Genomic DNA, 18,626 nt, shown 5'->3' with positions numbered 1-18,626 from the left:
AGCTCAGTGTGTCAATCTATCGAAATCATCCTGCAAAATTTTGATATCATGTGTATTCACTATTGCTCTACCAAACTTTGCTTCATCGGCAAATAACTGAACAGTTCCTCTTAGATACTTTCCTATATCATTAATGAACAAATTGAATAGCAGTGGTCCAAGAATGGAACCCTGCAGCACACCACTAGTCACAGGCTTTCTTTTGGAGTTACTCCTGAATAAACTAATCTCTGATATCTCTCCATCAACAACCCTCCATTCCATCTCACCAAAATGTAAGTTACTGAAGCATGATCTAAAACCCTGCTGCTCCCCCCCCATACAGTATCCCATTTCCATCTATCCATTCCTGTATTTTGCTCTTGACCAACTTCAATACTTTAACAACAACTCCTGATATGCTGATCAGTTAATTTGCAACGGCAGTCTTGGAGCCTCCTTCATGCAAAGTAACTATTTTCCCCACTTTTCACCTCATCAGGACCAATCCACAGCTCAGACTTAGATTAAATAATATGGCTAAAGGCACTGACAATTCTTTTGCTGCTTCACGTAAGACTTGAGCTGGTATACCATCCAATCCCACAGATGTATTCACCTTAAGGTTGTGCAATATGCTATTCACCTCCATTTCACCTCAGTTCCCATACAAACCATCGGTTCCCTCATTTATGCAATATCACCACCTGGATTATATAACTCTTGCAAAGTGTTCACTTAGTAATTCTACTATTTCGACTGATTAGTAACCTTCCTACTATCGGCATTCATTAAATCATTCTACTGTATACATTTTTCTTTTACTTGCAGAATATCGAAAGAACTTTTTGGGATTCTCTTTAGCCTGCTTTGCTAACTTCCTTTCATACTCTGGTTTTGCTTTTCCTACCACACTAGTTGCCCTTCTGACCTGTGCCTTGTACTGTTCTTGTGCCTGCAGGTCACCTTTCTCCTTAAATTCCCTCCACAGTTTCTTTTTTTTTGCAGCTCCAGCTTAATGGTGTTATTCATTCATTAACTCCCTCTTGATTTACTCTCTAGAAGTAATGGCTGACTGCATACTAGGTATGCATGCAGCCATTACGTCCCTCAAACACTCCTTTACCACTTCCCATGCACCATCAAGACCCAGCCATGGCAGTTTTACATGCCACAGCACTGATCCAAGCAATCTCCTAAGATTGTCATACCAGCCCAGTAATTCCACATATACACTGCCTTAACTGAAAATCCCACACATTTAGCAACCTCCCAGGTCAAGACCATATGATCACTCTCATCAATTGGTGGCAACGTGGTCATATTCGCTTATTTTTTTAAGTGACACCTCCAAGGAATCCAACGACTCATCAAAGAAGGGCACCTACACTACAACTCTCCATCTCCACCACTCAATCCACCAACTACAGCAAATCACATCATTTTTTTTTATTAGCATTATAATCGTTTCTTTTATTAAACTCATTTATCTAACAAGTGGTCTCAAATACCGGATTTTTACATACATGACAAAAGTCAAGTTAAGCTGAACTATACATACTATGAATTGCTGCTGAATCTCAAATTTTCTTCAGTAAATATCTGCATGTCAAATACTGTCATTCTTTTGTGGAACCATCTTACTTTTACTCCAATAATCAATTAAAATATGTCTGTAAAAAAAGAAAGAAAAGAAAAGAAAAAAAAACTTGTTACCTTACCTAAAAGTGAGATTTAATTTTTTCATTCCTAGAAAAATAAGTTTTTTATTTTTAATGAAATATAACAGATTACTAATATGACAGTGGTCTTCAAAAGGTAAATATACCAGATACTAGTCACTGTGCTGAACTGCTTGTTAACTGAATAACAGCACCGAAGGAACAGTTTTTATTGTGATGTTCATTAAGAAATATAGCAAATGAACAAGATTCATATGCTTACAGAACTGAAATATTTAATGAATTTATCTGGAAAAGCAGAATTAGCAAAGCTGGTATGGTAGGGGATCAAATGAATAAATTTATATGGAATAAGAGGTAAATTAATCAAAAAACTAAACTAGCTGTATACAAGAGAGCTAGTCTTGTATATAATGATACTAGGAAAGAGCTTGAATCAAATGTTTAAAGCCAATTTTAATTTAGAGATCACAGAGCTGAGTTAGAAAAAAAAGCACTTGATCAAAGACTAGAGACCACAGGTGCCAGTTCTGAAGAAGATTAGGGGAGTGAACAGATGGCAATGGCAGAATCATGTTTAAAACAAGGATAAAGGAAAGAACTTGACATTATTAGCATTCAGAAATGTGTATGCTGAGCTAATCTGAGGCAGGTTACCTTAGAGGATACATATCAAGAAAGGAATTCATCTGTGATGATATTAAGAAAGAGCAAGAACTATTAAGGAAGAAAATAGGATGATTGATAAACAATGGGGTTCTAGTATTATGCAATTGCTGTGGAAGACAATGATGTGTTTACTCTATGATGCTATGATTGCAACGGTGAAAAGCTATAATGTGAAGTGCCAACTCTACAGTGCAAGACTAGTCCACTGATATTACATACTCAACATAAGCGTTAATTTTTTATCTGTACCATAAATGGCTTTGGCAATAATAAAAATGTTCAAGATCAACATTTTTATATTCTTGAAGCAAAACTTAATTTGAATAATACTGTTTGCACAGATGGTGCACCTTCCAATGGAGGAAAACATGAAGATTTTGTTACTTTGTTTAAGAACAAAATACCAATAGCTTAATTTCTTTTCACAGTATTTTGAATAGTTTTAATAGAACATGTATACCAGACATATTTATAGACACTTTCACAGCTTATTGAAAATAAGCTTAATTTAATACCTTACAGGAACCTCAGAAAAAATAATCACAGATTCTTTGCAAATTTAATGTATATACTTCCTTCAAATCAGCTCAAAAACAGTCTTCCCTCTTACTATTACTTATTACCTTAAGTATTACAAAGGATACATTACTACCTATCACGTACCCTGCTTATGTCATCTTTGCTATTTTGGACAGACTGATCATTCTGCTTTAATTAGAATACAAGAACATCAAGACTATATTGCATTTTTTGGAATCCAACAAGTCTGGCATCACTTCTCATGCTATTGATACTATGTGCACAGAATTCTCTGGAACCAAACAAAGATCCTCCATTCCAGCACATTCAAAATCTGATCATCTTTTTCTTAAAACACATGAAATGCTATGAAATCATTGGAACTTTAATCACTCGACTGTATGTCAATACCTAAGTTTTGGAGAGTGATTGCTATTAATTGTTCATAATGTTTTATTATTACTATTTTATTTTTTTAATATATGCAACAAATTTTGCAATTTTTCCTTTGAACTAACAGTGCAATCCTAGCTTAACTGAGACATGAACTAGTAGGCACATACTTCATGACTATTTCTCATGATTCATGTTTTGAATGTAGTTAACGATATCCATATTATGTTGGATGAAATATATTGGAGTTTTAGAATAAAATTCTATATTTTTTACATGTGTAAGCCATGAAAGTTTCTATTAATAAAGAGGATCTATGTATCAAATCTATCATTTTAAATGACAATTACATAAAGTTACTGTGAACTACATTCAAGCAAATACTTTATAACATTGTCAGTTACAAACCATACTACAGTTTAAAACACTGGTCTTCTATATATTATTATTATATTATTATTATTAAACAAGACCTCATGGAGTCAAAGACTCATCTAGGAGGTCCTTTTATCTCACACACATCTCACCATACCACGTCTTAAACATATTCAAACTCCTTGCAGACACCACACTCTCAGGCAAGGCATTCCAATCACTCACAACTCTGTAAGAAAAAAACCTGCCTCTCACTCCCCTACTCACACCCTCTTTATACAGTTTCCAGGGATGACTTCTGGTTCTCCCCTGATCTCCCACTATTCTCTGTAGAACTTCTCCACCATTGATCCTATAACAACCCCTTACCAACTTGTAGGTCTCAATCATATCTCCCCTCTTCCTTCTCTCCACTAGACTCTGCAAATTACATCTTTTCAATCTTTCCTCATACTCGACATTCCAGAGGTCAGAAACTACCTTAGTCAGTCACCTTTGGACCCTTTCCAACATCTCTTCATCCTTCTGAAAACCAGGTGACCAAATCTGGGCACAATAGTCCATGTGTGGCCTAATCAAAGCCTTATACAATGGAACAAGAATCTCCCTACTTCTACACGTCAGTGTCCTCCGTATCATTCCCAGAAGTCTTTGTGTTGTCTTCACAATTTTGGTGATGTATCCCCTAAATTTTAGATCCTTATCCACTATCACCCCCAGATCTCTTATTTCCTCTACCTCCAACAATATATTCTCACCAAGCATAAATTCTGCATCCCATCTTTGTTTTCCAAATTTTAAAACCTTACATTTTGTAGCATTGAACTCACATCCCCATTTGCTTGCCCAATCACTCAATTTATTCAAGTCTTCTTGCAAGGCCACAACATCTTCACTGCTCTTTATGGTTCGTCCCAACTTTGCATCATCTGTAAACAACTGAATATCTCCATCCAAATCTTCGCCAATATCATTAATATACAAGTTAAATAGTAATGGCCCTAAAACAGATCTCTGAGGCACTCCACTAGTGACTTTCCTTTTCCTGGATATTGCACCCCCATACACAACTTGTTGATACCTATCAGATAGCCAGTCTCCAATCCAATGCACTAATCTAATTCCAACCCCATCTGCTCTAGTTTGACTGTCAACTTATCATGAGGTACTCTATCAAAAGCTTTTGCGAAATCCAAGTATATTACTGTGTATCCTTCTCCTCTGTCCAAGGAAGCAGTCAATATATTATTCTGAAGCGAGCTGGTTGTCACAAAGCCAGGCTGGAAAAAATTTTAGTTTTGCAAAAACAAATCATGACCTTTTTTAAAGTGAATTACTGAAAAATAACTTTTGCAGAAACCAGTTTTATTATAACATCAAAACAAAATCATTTGAATACTTCTCTGCAAGGTAAAATCAATACACACATATATGAAATGCAGCAGCAAATTCAGCCATTTAAGAAAAAAATGGATTTTTTTTTTCAAGAGTCATCTTTCAATATATCAGCTGTTTTGCTGAACTAAAAGGAAAAAGGTGAACGAAATATACATAAAAATTTGCATAGACAATGGGTTGTATGGAGTGCCCTCCCATAATGAATCCTTGGAGGTGTCACAATAAAAATATTTCCATTAAATTAAAAAATCATTAAATTACATTTTCCTAATATTATTTCAATTCTGAAAAGCATTAAGTATGCAATGTACAAATCGATGTTGCATGATGAGATAAAGTAACATTTAGCTTTCCGATAGGGAAAAAAAAAGGTCTCTTTCTTTATTAGGCAGTGATTAATAATGATTCTATTACCCTACTATTATTATGTGACACCTCCAAGGAGTCCAAAGACTCATCACAGGAGGATTCCTCACTCTGCCTAACCAACTATCTACACACTACATCACAATCCATCTACACTATATCAACAATACATCAACTACACACAGTGCCATCTACTACCATTCATATTTGTCTATGCATTGAGTGTGCCCAATTTGCATATACCCGATATGTAAAATCCTCATTTCCAGGAGGGAAAACCCTGTAACATCTGTATGAGATCAACTAACCAACCATTTATTGAAAAATTCCATACAAAGATTCCTCGTCATGACAAGAATTGAACTCAGGTATTTCCAATTTAAGAGTGCAATGTCCAATCATTATTCCAATTGCACTATGGAGGCATTATATATAAAAAGCTATGTATTTTTATATATAAATAATCAAAGCATATAGAAAGTAATATGGAGGTAATTTATTTTTAATGAATAAGATGTTTATAAAATCATTATTATGGCATTAATGTAACAGAAAGAAATGTTAACTATTAATGAAAATAGTTAACATTTCTAAGAATGAAAAGCTCATATCATATAATGTTTGTTAATCAAAAACATTATCAACAGTATAACAAAGAGCACACATATTTCACAACTGTGCAGCATTTGTAGTTTTAATATGGAATTTTGGTATCAATTAACTCAATATTTTATATGTTTTCTATCTTCATGTGGAAATTTCATCTGAAATGTATGAGATAAGTCAAAATTGAAAAAGCACTGAAGTCCTGTTATTTAAAAATTTATTTCGAAACTAATTTTTATGAAATGCTTAATAATTATTGATACAAAGTTAATGCCACTGGGGTTATCAAATTATCCAGGTGTGACATAGAAAATATATGCTTTTTAGAACAAAAAATTTTCTTCAATGCAAAAGCAATTCTGTTGATAAAAAATTGGAAACTTAAACACCAGCACTATAGTACAGCCAGACATCGGATAAGTCATAACCAACAGATTCATAGCTTATCTCTAAAAAAATGAAATGAATTTTTTTATGCCAATTCAGTCTTTTAATATGCAAGATAGTGGTGTCGTGTTGGATGACAAAAACTGTTGCTGTCTAGATTTTCACAAACATTTATAAGACAACAAGATTTGAACTAGTAACTTAACTAGTTGCAGTGGGGTTTAAGATAGGCATGAGAATTTGAAGGGGGGGGGGGAGATGATGACAGTGCATGGGAGATTGTCAAAAAGTGTTTTAAGGAAATCAGTACTAGACAGTATTCCCAAAGTCAGGAGGAGAAATCAAGTAGTAGTAAGATAGATGAATAGTATTATTAAGCAGGAGTTACAGATAAAGAAAAGGTTGTGAAGGAAGTATAAAGAAAAAGATAACCAGCATACCCATGAGCATTACAAGGCACAGGCAAAGAGGGCGACTTGTTGGCAAAAAAAGACCAAAACTAATAATGAGAGGAAGCATGCTGATGAGTCTAAAAGAAATTCTAAGGAGTTCTTTCACTATGTGGCAAGTAAAAGGAGGAATAATTTTGGAAGGATGACTTTAAAAGGTGTTGTTTATGGTAGGGAAGTAACAGATGCAAATCAAATAGTTGAGTTACTTAGTGATCATTTTACAAAAGTGTATTATCTCGGTTGTAATGTTGCACTGCCGAACATGTCAGTGACTGATGAGAGTCTAGAGATAGAAGAAACAGGGGTGGCCGACCATATGTGCAATGTGTGCGATGCACACAGGCGCCAGGATAGTAAAGGTGCCAAAGAGGAGGAAATACTTAAAAAAAAAAAAAACGTTTTTTTAAAGTGATTTTTTTATTGGAGGTGGGGGATAGGAGCACCAACTAAAGTTTTGCACACAGGCACCGGACACTACTGGCGCACCCGAGAAGAAATACAGGTGCTTAGTATATTACAGAACCTTAATGCTAACAGTGCCAAAAGGGTTAGATGGCATATCAGCACATGTGTTGCAAGAATATGCAAGAGAATTATCATTTCCTCTGACTAAGTTAATGCAAGCCTCAGTTCTGATAAACTTCCAATAGCGTGGAAAATAATTTCACTGCATAAGGAAGGCTCCAAGAAAGAAGAAACAAATCAATAGGCCAATCAGTATTATCAGGAGTGGTGGTTAAGATTTTGGAGAAATTGATAAAAATTAGAATTCAGAACTTAGAAGAAATATACTTTATGAGAGGCAGCATGGTTTTGTGAAGGATAGGTCTTTCCTTAGTAACTTACTATCTATAAGAAAGTAACAGTGGAGTTCGATAAAGGAAATCTTTACTCTGTAATACTGCTGGACTCTGCAAAAACATTTGACAGGATTCCACATAGACCTCTGTTGCATAAATTGGAGCAAATGGAAATGGATCCAAAGCTGGTGGTTTGAACTAGTGGTTGAAGGACAGATGTCAAAGAGTGGTTTATGGTGGAGCTGAGTCAGGAGAAGGCAGGTGTACCTGAGGACTCGGTACTTGGTCAACCGTTGTTTATTTTGTACATGAATGATATTGAAAATAATTTGAAAGGAAATATCCACTTGTTTGTTGATGATGATGCAAGATTGGGAAGAACGACAGTCAATGAAAGTGATGTAGATATCTTGCAGGATGACTTATCTAGGCTGGTGGTATGGGCTAAGGTTATCATGGCTAAGTGTAAGGTGATACACTTCTGGAGGATAAGATCACATGCTATGCACTATATTAATGGAACTGAACTGCAAGTTGACGAGGCAAGGGACTTGGGGTTATTTTGGACAGAGAGAGATCTTAAGTTTAGAGGGCATGTTGCAAAAGTTGCCAAAACAGCACATCAAATTACATGGTTCTTGAAGAATAAACTGACAAGCAGGAATAGGGAAGTTATTGTTCCACTTTATATGGCAATAATAAGACTATATCTGGACTACTGCACACAGATTTGGTCACCTGGATTCGTTGGTGATGAAGAAATGGAGGAGAGGATCCAGATGCGATCCTCTTGCGTCAAACTTGCAAGACTTGCAATTCTGTGGAATGTTTCATATGAGGTAAGATTGAAGGTCTGTGGGCTCCAAAAACTAGCTTCTAGCTAATGATAGAAGCATATAAATTGTTAAAAGGGGTTTTATAAGATTGATACTGGTGATTTTTTATAAACAGTGCAGGAAGGGAGCGAATGAGGGGTAATTGCTTATAATTGTGTAAAAGTCGGTTAGCAAGGGGTATTAGGACTAGATTTTTTGCTTGGTGGGTGGTGAATGTGTGGAATGCATTGGCAGAGGTAGTTGTGAATGCTTTGTTTGTTAATGAATTTAAGAAGTATGTTACATATTTTGTGAATAATGGTTAGTGTGTCAATGTAGGGTCTCCTGCAATGAGTCTTCTGATTACATGGAGATTCCATTATAATAATAACAATAACAGTTTATACATATTTTGATTTATAGGCAACAGTAATCTGGATATCTGATGAAAACCCAATTTAAATCCGACTATAATTCACTATACAGATATAATGAATTATATACTGTATTTTTCTGTGTATAAGACAATACTTTTTTCTAAAATTTTTAGACTAAAAATTGGGGATTGTCTTATACATGGGGGGAGGGGGAGGATAACCAGTTGAGAGACCCAGGGCAAATTCTTGATAAAGTTAACAATATCAGTAATAACAGCAGACTTCAACTCAATCCTAACAAGACAAAGATTATGGTTTTTAACGGAAATACAAACAGGAAAGTTCTTGAGAAATAAAGTATACCTAAACAGAGAAAGAATTGAGGAAGTCAGCAAGTTTGAGTACCTGGGATCTATTGTTAATGTGAAGAATTGCTGTTCAGAAGATGTCTGAAAAAGATTAGGAATGACTAAAACAACAGTCGGAGACTTGTCTAAAATCTGGAAGGATGGATCTCTCTCTCTCCATGAGAAAGAAGTTGAGGATTTTGGATAGAAAAGATCAGTAGAACTTTAAGGCTCCTTAAGGATACTGACAGAAGAAAATTAAAATATTTTGGACACATTGAAAGGATGGAAGGAGGACTTCTCAGAACAGTAATAGAAGATAAAGTTCCTGGAAAAAGAGGAAGGGATAGATCATCAATGAGATGGATGGATAGCATGTGTGAATGACTGATCTGAAGATCAGTCATTCACACACACCTGGTGAGGCACATCACCGAGAATCAGAGTTACCATACAGCATCCATGGATACCCAGTGAACAGATGATGATATGTATTTCAACAAACCAAGCACAAATTATTATAATACAAGTCAAACTGATGTGCGACACTTATCAGCTACCAGTCAAGCTCTTTTTTAATTGATGTATAGTACTGATTCAATATAATTAATAGGTACTGTGTGGAGCAATTTTTTTACAGTGAGGTTTTGATTCATGAAATTAGGTAAGCTAGTTTCCTACTAAGATAGAATGTTTATAACAACTACAGGTAATTCTGTCATTCATCAGTTAGTATTTCCAGCTGTTGCTCTTGGCTGTAGAAATGAAAGAGGAAAGCAATTAATTTTGTACACAAAAACAACTAGTTATAGTAAATACATTATTTCAAGTTCCAAAAAGAAGATATACCTGGAAAGCACCTGGGGATTCAAACTGATATCAAATAGATTATATATTGGTCAAGAAAAAATACAGAAACCAAATAAAAAAAATTGCAAAAAATATCCAGGTGCTAACATCAGTAGTGACCATAACCATGTCTTAATGAAAACAGAACTAAAACATAGGAAACAAATCAAAAGAGAAACTAATAAGATGGAACTTTGAAAAATTCAAAAAGTGAAGAAGTAAAGAGAAGATACCAAGAGGCAACTGATCATAACATTCCAGAAAACAGATAATATCGAAAACCAATGGAATATGATTAAACAGTCTATTACAAATGCATCAAATCAATTATTGAAAAATACAATAATTGATTAAGAAATACTTGGCCTTATGGATGAAAGAAGAAAATATAAAAATGCTGTTAAAGAAGATGTGGCCAAATACAAATATATTAAAAATCAAATTACAAGAAAATGTAGACAAGCCAAACAAGAATATCTGGAGGAACAATGTAATAACATAGATGAATTATTTAAAAAAGAACACATAAAGAGAGCCTATAAAGAAATTAACAAATTGATTTTCAAATTTAATAAGAATAGCAAAAATAATGCCATCAAAGAAAAAAAAGGAAAAATTACTCATAGAATCTGAGGATATATTAATGAAATGGAAGAATTATCTTGAAAAACTTTATAATGACGATGAACTAAATGTTGATATTAACACAGAAGATCAAAATGAAGATAATCTAGGCCCCCCCCCCAATAATGCGAGAAGAATTTGATAAAGCACTACCTATCAGAAATTAGTAAGGGAAAAAGTCCAGGTGTAGACAATATTCCTATGAAACTATTATAAAATCTAGGTGATGAGACAAAAACCTTAGTCTATCAATTAATAATCCAAATCTATGATAGAGGAGAAATACTCAAGGAGTTTATGAAATTAACTATAATACCAATACCAAAAATGAATAATGCTAATAATGCTATGCCGGCATCGACCGAGTGGTTAGCATATCCACTCTCCAGCCAAAAGGCTGTGGGTTTGAATCCCACCATGGGCATGGATATTTGTGATTGTCTGTGAAAATACAAGTGGTGGTGGTCAGCGGTAGATGGCGTTAGTGTAGATGATGAAGGGTAGTTGTGGTTGATGGATTGGTGGAGACAGAGTTATTGAGTAGGTGCCCTCCCTCGATGAGTCTTTGGACTCCCTGGAGGTGTTGCGTAATAATAATAATAATAAAATAAATGCAGCCAATTTAGAACAATAGCTTTAATCCCACATGTCAGCAAAATTCTGCTAAAATTATTCAAAATAGAATTTATTCAAAAATAGATTGTCTACTGGATAAAGACCAATTTGGATTCAGAAAGAATATAGGAACAAGAGAGACAATACTCTGTTTAAGAACAATAATAGAGAGAAGAATAGATCTTAGCAAAAATACTTAAATTTACTTACTTGATTTAGAGAAAGCATTTGATAAAGTAAACCATCAAATACTCCTAAATTGCTTTACTAATATCAGTATAGACTTGAGGGAAGAAAAATAATTTATCAAATATATAAAAATCAAAATGGACAGATTGAAATCAATGATAAGAAGAAAATAATAAACAGGAGTGGAGTAAGACAAGGATGCATACTTTCACCACTTTTATTTAATTTATATATTGAAAATGTCATTGAGGAAACTAAAGATAAAATAAATAGAGGCATGAAGATAAATGGTGAGCAAGCCATGTTTGAGATTTGCCAATGACATAGCCTTTGTAGCAGAAAACAGAAAAACATTAAAAACAATACTAGAATTATTAAATAATAACCTCAAAAAATATAAAATGAAAATCAACACAGATAAGGCTAAAATCCTTGTTTCAGGCAAAATCCTTATCAATATAGACATCAACGGGCACTACTGTCGACAGGATGTAGCATAGAGGCAGCTTGTCTCATGGCACAGTTTAATAAGGGCGCTTGTTCAGCCATATCGTCGCTATGCTAACAATTCCTATTAGCATAGGAAGTGCGGAAAGAAGTTTTTCCAAGCTTAAACTGATTAAAATTTATTTCAGAACAGCAATGAACCAAGAAAGATTGGTTGGTCTAGCAACTATATCAACAGAGGTGGCCATAGCTTATAATTTAAATTTAAAAGAGCTTATAAACAGTTTTATTGTGAGATATCTCCGTAGAGCAAACATTTAATTAATATTATTATGTAATCGTTTTGCATTAATGTTTCTCTTGTAATAAAAACAAAATAGCAATTGGAGATTTTCTTATATTTTTGTCTCATAATCCATCAGGGGCAATATTTAACTGTTTGCCTCAGGGCGTGATCTAATCTGGCAATGGCCCTGTCAATGGGAAACAAATAAACAAGTAAAAAGCTTTAAATATTTAGTAAGCCTAATAACAGAAGATGGCAGAGCAAGATAAGACATAAGGTCAAGAGTAAGCAATGCAAAAGTTCAATTCTTTCAGATGAAAAGCACTTTAAAAGGAAACCTCAATCCACAATTTTAAAAAAATAAAGACACTGATATGGAGTATTGCACTGTATGGATGCGAAACCTGGAATCTGGCCAGAGAAGATGTAAGATTGGAGGCTTTTGAAATGTGGTGCTGGTGCCACATGAACAAAATAAAATGGACAGAAAAAAAAAATCAAAAGAACAAGTCCTGAGAGAGAGAGAGATAAATCAACAAAACAAGAAGTCTAATTAGATCAATCAAAATTAGAAGAGATAGGTGGTACGGACATATACTTCGGCATGATGGACTTGAAAAGAATAACTGAACGTAAAATAGAGGGGAAAAGAAAAAGCGGCAAACCAAGGGAAAGCTTTGTTGATCAAGTCAAAGAAAGCACGGCCTGAGGAGTTACCAGGAGATTAACAAGAAAGTCAATGACAGAGGGGAATGGAGGAAATTGCTGTTGAGCTACCTGTCCCAAGACTGATGCAACTGATGATGTGTTTCCAAATGTTGGTGGTGCTTGTAGCTATGTTACTGCAAGGTCAAATAGTGTTATATCTGGATTATATGCAATGTTTAACCCTAGAATCACAATACGATGTAAAAACATTAATGTAGAACAAGAACCACATGTCAATTCATGTGACCCATGCTTTTCAGACACTGGATGAATGAATGACTGGCTAGAAGCCAAGAACTTTAAGTGCATAGGGATATGCTACACTAGGAGAAACTAACAGAAGAATGTAAATTCTTTTGCCAGTGACTTATCTGTTTTCCTCAACAGAAAACATTGACACATTCTGTATGGCTATTAAAGTGTAGATTAGCTATTAAAGTTTTGATTAGATATGTAGAGACGCTAAATGCTGCTCTACATATCTAATCAACACGTTTATTACTGAAAGTTATTAAAAACAATAGCAATCTCATCCTTTAATACATCATACATTCAATACGATTTCAGCAAATTAACTAGTGATAAAAACCTATAGCACCACTACTGTCTTTGGTCTTCATTCACTCATTCAATTCTCTTTTCTGTATGAGCTGCTAAAGCTCATAAGACAATTTTGTTCAGTATAAGAACGTTAACACGAATTAGTTGTTTATGGTGTAAAATTATACAGGTTTATGCAAACTGACAGTATATAAGGTATTTAATTATGTCAAGGAAGTTACGACTTTTTGCAAAATAAGACATGCTAAACATTTAATTAACCAGTTTCTTCTATATTTACGCAGACTATTATGTGAGAAGTTAAATTTGCGGAGTTTCATGTGATTTTCCCTAGGTTAAGAATGTCGTTTCTCGATTTCCAATGAACTAGCTCACAGGGTTAAAACTTCCATTTAAATTTAACGCTTACTGGTAACAATTAGCTCCTCGCTGAACTGTATAAAAAACATATAAGGAAAGATACTATAACATCCTTGGATGAGTGAAATATCCCTTCAATGAACACTAGAGATAGATTAAATATTGATTGGTCCACTTCAATATACAAATTGCAATATTTTAATAAGGATGCCAGTTTAAATTCATTACGGCTATTTTCATTTACTAAAATAAACTTGTCAAAGTCACTCACGATGTTCCTTCTCTTTTTTCTTTTAATTCGCCTCTTAAGCCTTTCTGAATGCATTCATTCAGCTGCATAACTCAATACCATAATTTGAACTTACATGCCATTTATGACAGCTGACACACTTCAATTTAGACCTATTTTAAATAACTTTGTTAACGAATAAGCTTTGAGTTTGTAGAACAACGACGCCTCCTACTGATGAGACACGATGGAAAATTAACACAACGAACCATACATTTTATCTTTTATATCAACCGAATGAATTGTTTATTTATTTATGCAAGTTGTGAAAGATAAACAATCGTAAGATCAGCTGAGTTGCTTATAGTGCAAGATTATACAGGTCTATGCAATTATACAGGTCTATGCAATTATACAAGTATATATATATATATACTTGTGTGTGTGTGTGTGTGTGTGTGTGTGTGTGTGTGTGTGTGTGTGTGTGTGTGTGTGTGTGTGTGTGTGTGTGTGTGCTTTACATTATGGAAAATGCTAAGAATAGTGATCAGAGCTTTATTCACCTTTACAATGAGTTGCCCTGGTGTTGCACCACCTTTAGACTTGAACTACGTTCAGGCGCAAACTTAACTGTTGGCTTACTTGGGATTAGGAGTAAAATAACCAAGTTTATTTCTAAAATTACTTGGTAACCCTAATATACATTATTCCCAAGGTAAAAAAAAAAACTTTTTTACATATATATATATTAAAGATACCAAGCAATAATCTTGGTATCTTTAATGCTTTTTCCCAAGTAAGCAAACAGACAAGTAAGTCAAGTTTGCACCTGCAGTAGTGCAAGTCTGAGGCAACTCGTTGCAAAGGTGGAGAAGTTCCGATCACTTTTGTCTGTTTGCTTACTTGGGAAAAAACATTAAAAACCTAGCTATAAAATAAAATTGCTTGGTATCTGAAACATATTTATATATATAACTTCGGAAATGCCGACTTCGTCAGGTGAATACAGTACCATGGAAAAACAACATCTTAAAAATATATTGTACTTTAGACAAAATAGAGTTTAGAACAAGTAGTAAGTCCGAGCGTTAGTTCTGGCGGGAAGTACTGTGCGTGTGAATGATATCATGAGTGTTCGAAAATTAGATTACAGCGCTATGTGAATCGGACAGGCTTTAACTGAGATTGCTGTTTAGATGGGCAGGGGCAAGAGCTATTTCTTTGGATTCCAAGATAGGTCTTTCTAATTCATCGGAGCATTTATGGATGTTTGAAGTTGAGTGCCAGTCTATTTGATGTTGTCGTCCTTCAACATTGGTACTGGCCGAGAATAAAACGTGGCTGGATAGGGCACTCGCATGGACTCTGTTATAGAAATGTCACGTTGGTGTTCGTCTAGGCAGAGAGAGAAAGAGAGATGGACTTTTCTGTCTGGACATAATATGGTTTGCCACAACTGCAAATGATTATGTATATTCCTGGGAACTGAAGAAGGTTGTGTTTTACTTTAGGTTGACTGAGGTAACATCGGAGTTTTGGAAAGGTGGAGAAATATGTTTCAACATTAAATTTCTTCTGGATTTCTATAGTTTGAGAGAAAGAGAACTTATATACGGTAAGGAGATGTAAGCTGTTGGGTTTGAGTTATCTTCAATACTATGTTGATTATACACTAAGACGATTATAGATATTTTTAGGTGAGTAACCGTTATTTAAGAAAGTCCTTTTGAGGTAACTAAGTTCTTGTTGAAGTTACTCTTCTTCTGACAACAGGGATGTTTCACTGAGCTGCACAGGTCCGAGTAGTTCTAATTATGATTTTCTTAATTTGAAGTGTTAAAAACACGAGTTTCTGGAACCCATTGCCACCAAGAAAGATCAATTAACTCGGGAACAGGAGATAAAAGGGCTAAAAAAGAAAATCTGCTTGACGACTAGAAGGGAATATGAATTTTTATTCCAGCAGCCAGGGATACTGATGCAAGAGCCACTTCCACTTGGTTTCATGGGTGACTAAACAATTACATGAATAAATATAAAGAGTCCACAGGGTATTCTGAAAGCCTCTATAGGTAGATATTATTTGTTGATTCAATGGACGTCATTTAAAATAAAAAGATATAGCCGACATTATTCGAATATTTCCCTCTGTACTAGGTTCCAAAATTCAATGCTATACTGCAAACTAAAATTACACCAAAATTTGAAGCTCTCTGTTCAAAAGCCATGCACTGCTTCACTCTATGAATACAAATTTCATTATTATTATTATTATTATTATTATTATTATTATTATTATTATTATTATTATTATTATTATTATCATCAAATTCCTGCCATGTACCCTCAAGGGGTGTACAGGATATGACAGTACTACATGAAAAAATTACATCATTACTAACTTCCTATCTACAATTTTCCTCCAAATCAGTCTGTTACTTGTCAAGACTCCAACATTATCAGATCTTATATTTCTATCGTCTAAGGCACTTTGTACCCTATCAATCCACCTATATCTTGGTCTTCCTCTGGGTCGTTTTCCTGCCAACCTGGCAGAGAACACTTGTTTTGCTAATCTTTCCTCTCCCATTCTATTTAAATGACCATACCACCTGAGATTATCTCTGCTAACGCATTCCTGGATGCTGACAACGTCAAGTTCTTTCCTAATATCCTCATTTTTAATATGATATTGCCATTGATGCCATCTGTTCATGCCTCTAATCTTTCTCAGGACTCTCATATCTGCAGTCTCTAGTCTTTGGTCAAGTGTTTTACTTCTGACCCAGCTCTCAGATCCATAAGTTAAAACTGGTTTGAACACTGTCTTATATACAGCTAATTTAGTGTTCCGACTAATTTCTTTCTTATTCCATATGAATTTATTCAATTGACTTCCCACCATACCAGCTTTGCTGATTCTGTTGTCTATTTCTATATTTAATTTACCATCTTCAGTAAAAATCGTGCCTAAATAGCTGAAATGTTTTTCTTGTTCCACAGGTTCTCCATTCACAACACATTTGACATTTTCAATGATTCTGCCTATTTTCATTGTCTATGTCTTTTTATTGCTGACCTTCATACCATATCTATTACAACAGCTATTCAATTTAGTCAGAGAATCTTGCAGACTTGTATTGGATTTATTTAGAAGTATAACATCATCCGCATAAAGCAAAGAGCTGACATTAACATCTCCAATTTTGATATCAGGTTTAATATCACTTTCCTTCATAATGTGATCCATATAGATAATGAATAATAGAGGGGATAATGTACGCCCTTGTCTCACACCAGATTTAACATTAAACCATCTTCCTGTATCAATTCTAACTGCTGACTTACAACTCAAATAAAGACTAAGTATTGCTTGATATAATGCCCCATCGACACCATATAACTGCAGCGTATTGAATAGCTTCTCTCTTGGCACTTTGTCATATGCCTTTTCCAAATCGAAAAAACTTAAATACAGATCTTTGTTATATTCCCATGCTTTCTCGACTATTTGTCATAAAGTGAAGATCTGATCCTGATAGCCTCTATTTGGCCTGAATCCAGCTTGTTCTTCACCAAGCTTTTCTTCCACAATTCTTCTCAACCGTTTCTCAAGTATACTTGCATAGATCTTGCCAGGAACACTCAGTAGGGAAATACCTCTGTAATTCTCACATTCAGTTTGATTTCCCTTTTTATGTATGGGTACCAAGAGAGCTCTACTCCAATCATCGGAAATTCGTCCCTCAGTCCAGGCTTTCTGAACTGTGCAGTGCAGCCACTGTAAGACTTTTATACCACCATACTTCAGCATTTCTGGTCGAATATCATCTACTCCTGCTGCCTTTCCACATTTCAAGCCTTTGATGGCTTTTTCTACTTCAAGTATGGATATGTATTCCTGACTGCATGCCTGGTCAGTGTTTTTTACCACTGTGCTCTCATCACTGCTTGTTTCATTTAGCAGTTTTTCAAAGTAATTACTCCATACTTCAAGGATATCTTTTTCTCCTGTTTTCATATCACCTTTATCATCTCTAACTCCTTTTACAGAACTCTTTCCTCCATTCCTAAGCTTCTTCAACAACCTTCAGAATATTTTGCCACCTTCTTGATATTTATTTTCTATATTCTTGCCAAAGTCCTCCCATGACTTTTGTTTAGCTAGTTTTACACACTGTTTAGCTTTCTTACATTTGTCTCTGTATTCTGTAAGAGTAAAAGCTGACTTATTTGCCAGGAACTTTTGATATGCTTTCTTCTTTTCCTTCACTGCCTCTTTAACTTCCTGTGTCCACCATGGAGTTCTGATTTTTCTATCCTTGCACACAACCTTACCATATGCCTCTCTGGCAGAATCAATCAATGTTTTCTTCAGAGTTTGCCACTGAATCTCCAATGTTTGATTCCTGTTCTCAAACTCTTTCATTTTCTTTTCAATAATCATTATTATTATTATTATTATTATTATTATTATTATTATTATTATTATTATTATTATTATTATTATTGTATTGTCACCTCAATGGAGGCTGAAGACACATTCAGGGAGATCAAACTTTCCACACAATTTGTTATACCTCTCCTTGAACC

General features: G+C 34.6%; 1 protein-coding gene across 3 annotated transcripts in view; it reads right to left on the bottom strand.

Moving 5' to 3' along the window:
* Positions 1–14,251, bottom strand: part of LOC150100765 (afadin- and alpha-actinin-binding protein-like) — a 187,217-nt gene extending 172,966 nt beyond the window's left edge. For 2 of the 3 annotated variants that reach the window (XM_090401951.1, XM_090401954.1), the window contains exon 1: positions 14,076–14,251. The gene's annotated coding sequence lies outside the window, so the exon portion shown is untranslated. Of the gene's footprint in view, positions 1–1,540; positions 1,653–14,075 lie in introns of all 3 variants that reach the window. The other variant, XM_090401952.1, reaches the window with a different exon arrangement.
* Between the last annotated feature and the right edge of the window lie 4,375 nt (positions 14,252–18,626).

The sequence above is a fragment of the Typopeltis vanoorti genome, chromosome 12 (assembly GCF_054136105.1).
Source record: "Typopeltis vanoorti isolate ZY-2024b chromosome 12, IOZ_Tvanoo_1.0, whole genome shotgun sequence".
Taxonomy (NCBI): domain Eukaryota; kingdom Metazoa; phylum Arthropoda; class Arachnida; order Uropygi; family Thelyphonidae; genus Typopeltis; species Typopeltis vanoorti.
Note: the sequence above shows the minus strand (reverse complement) of the source record. Positions and strands in the feature narration are given on the sequence as shown.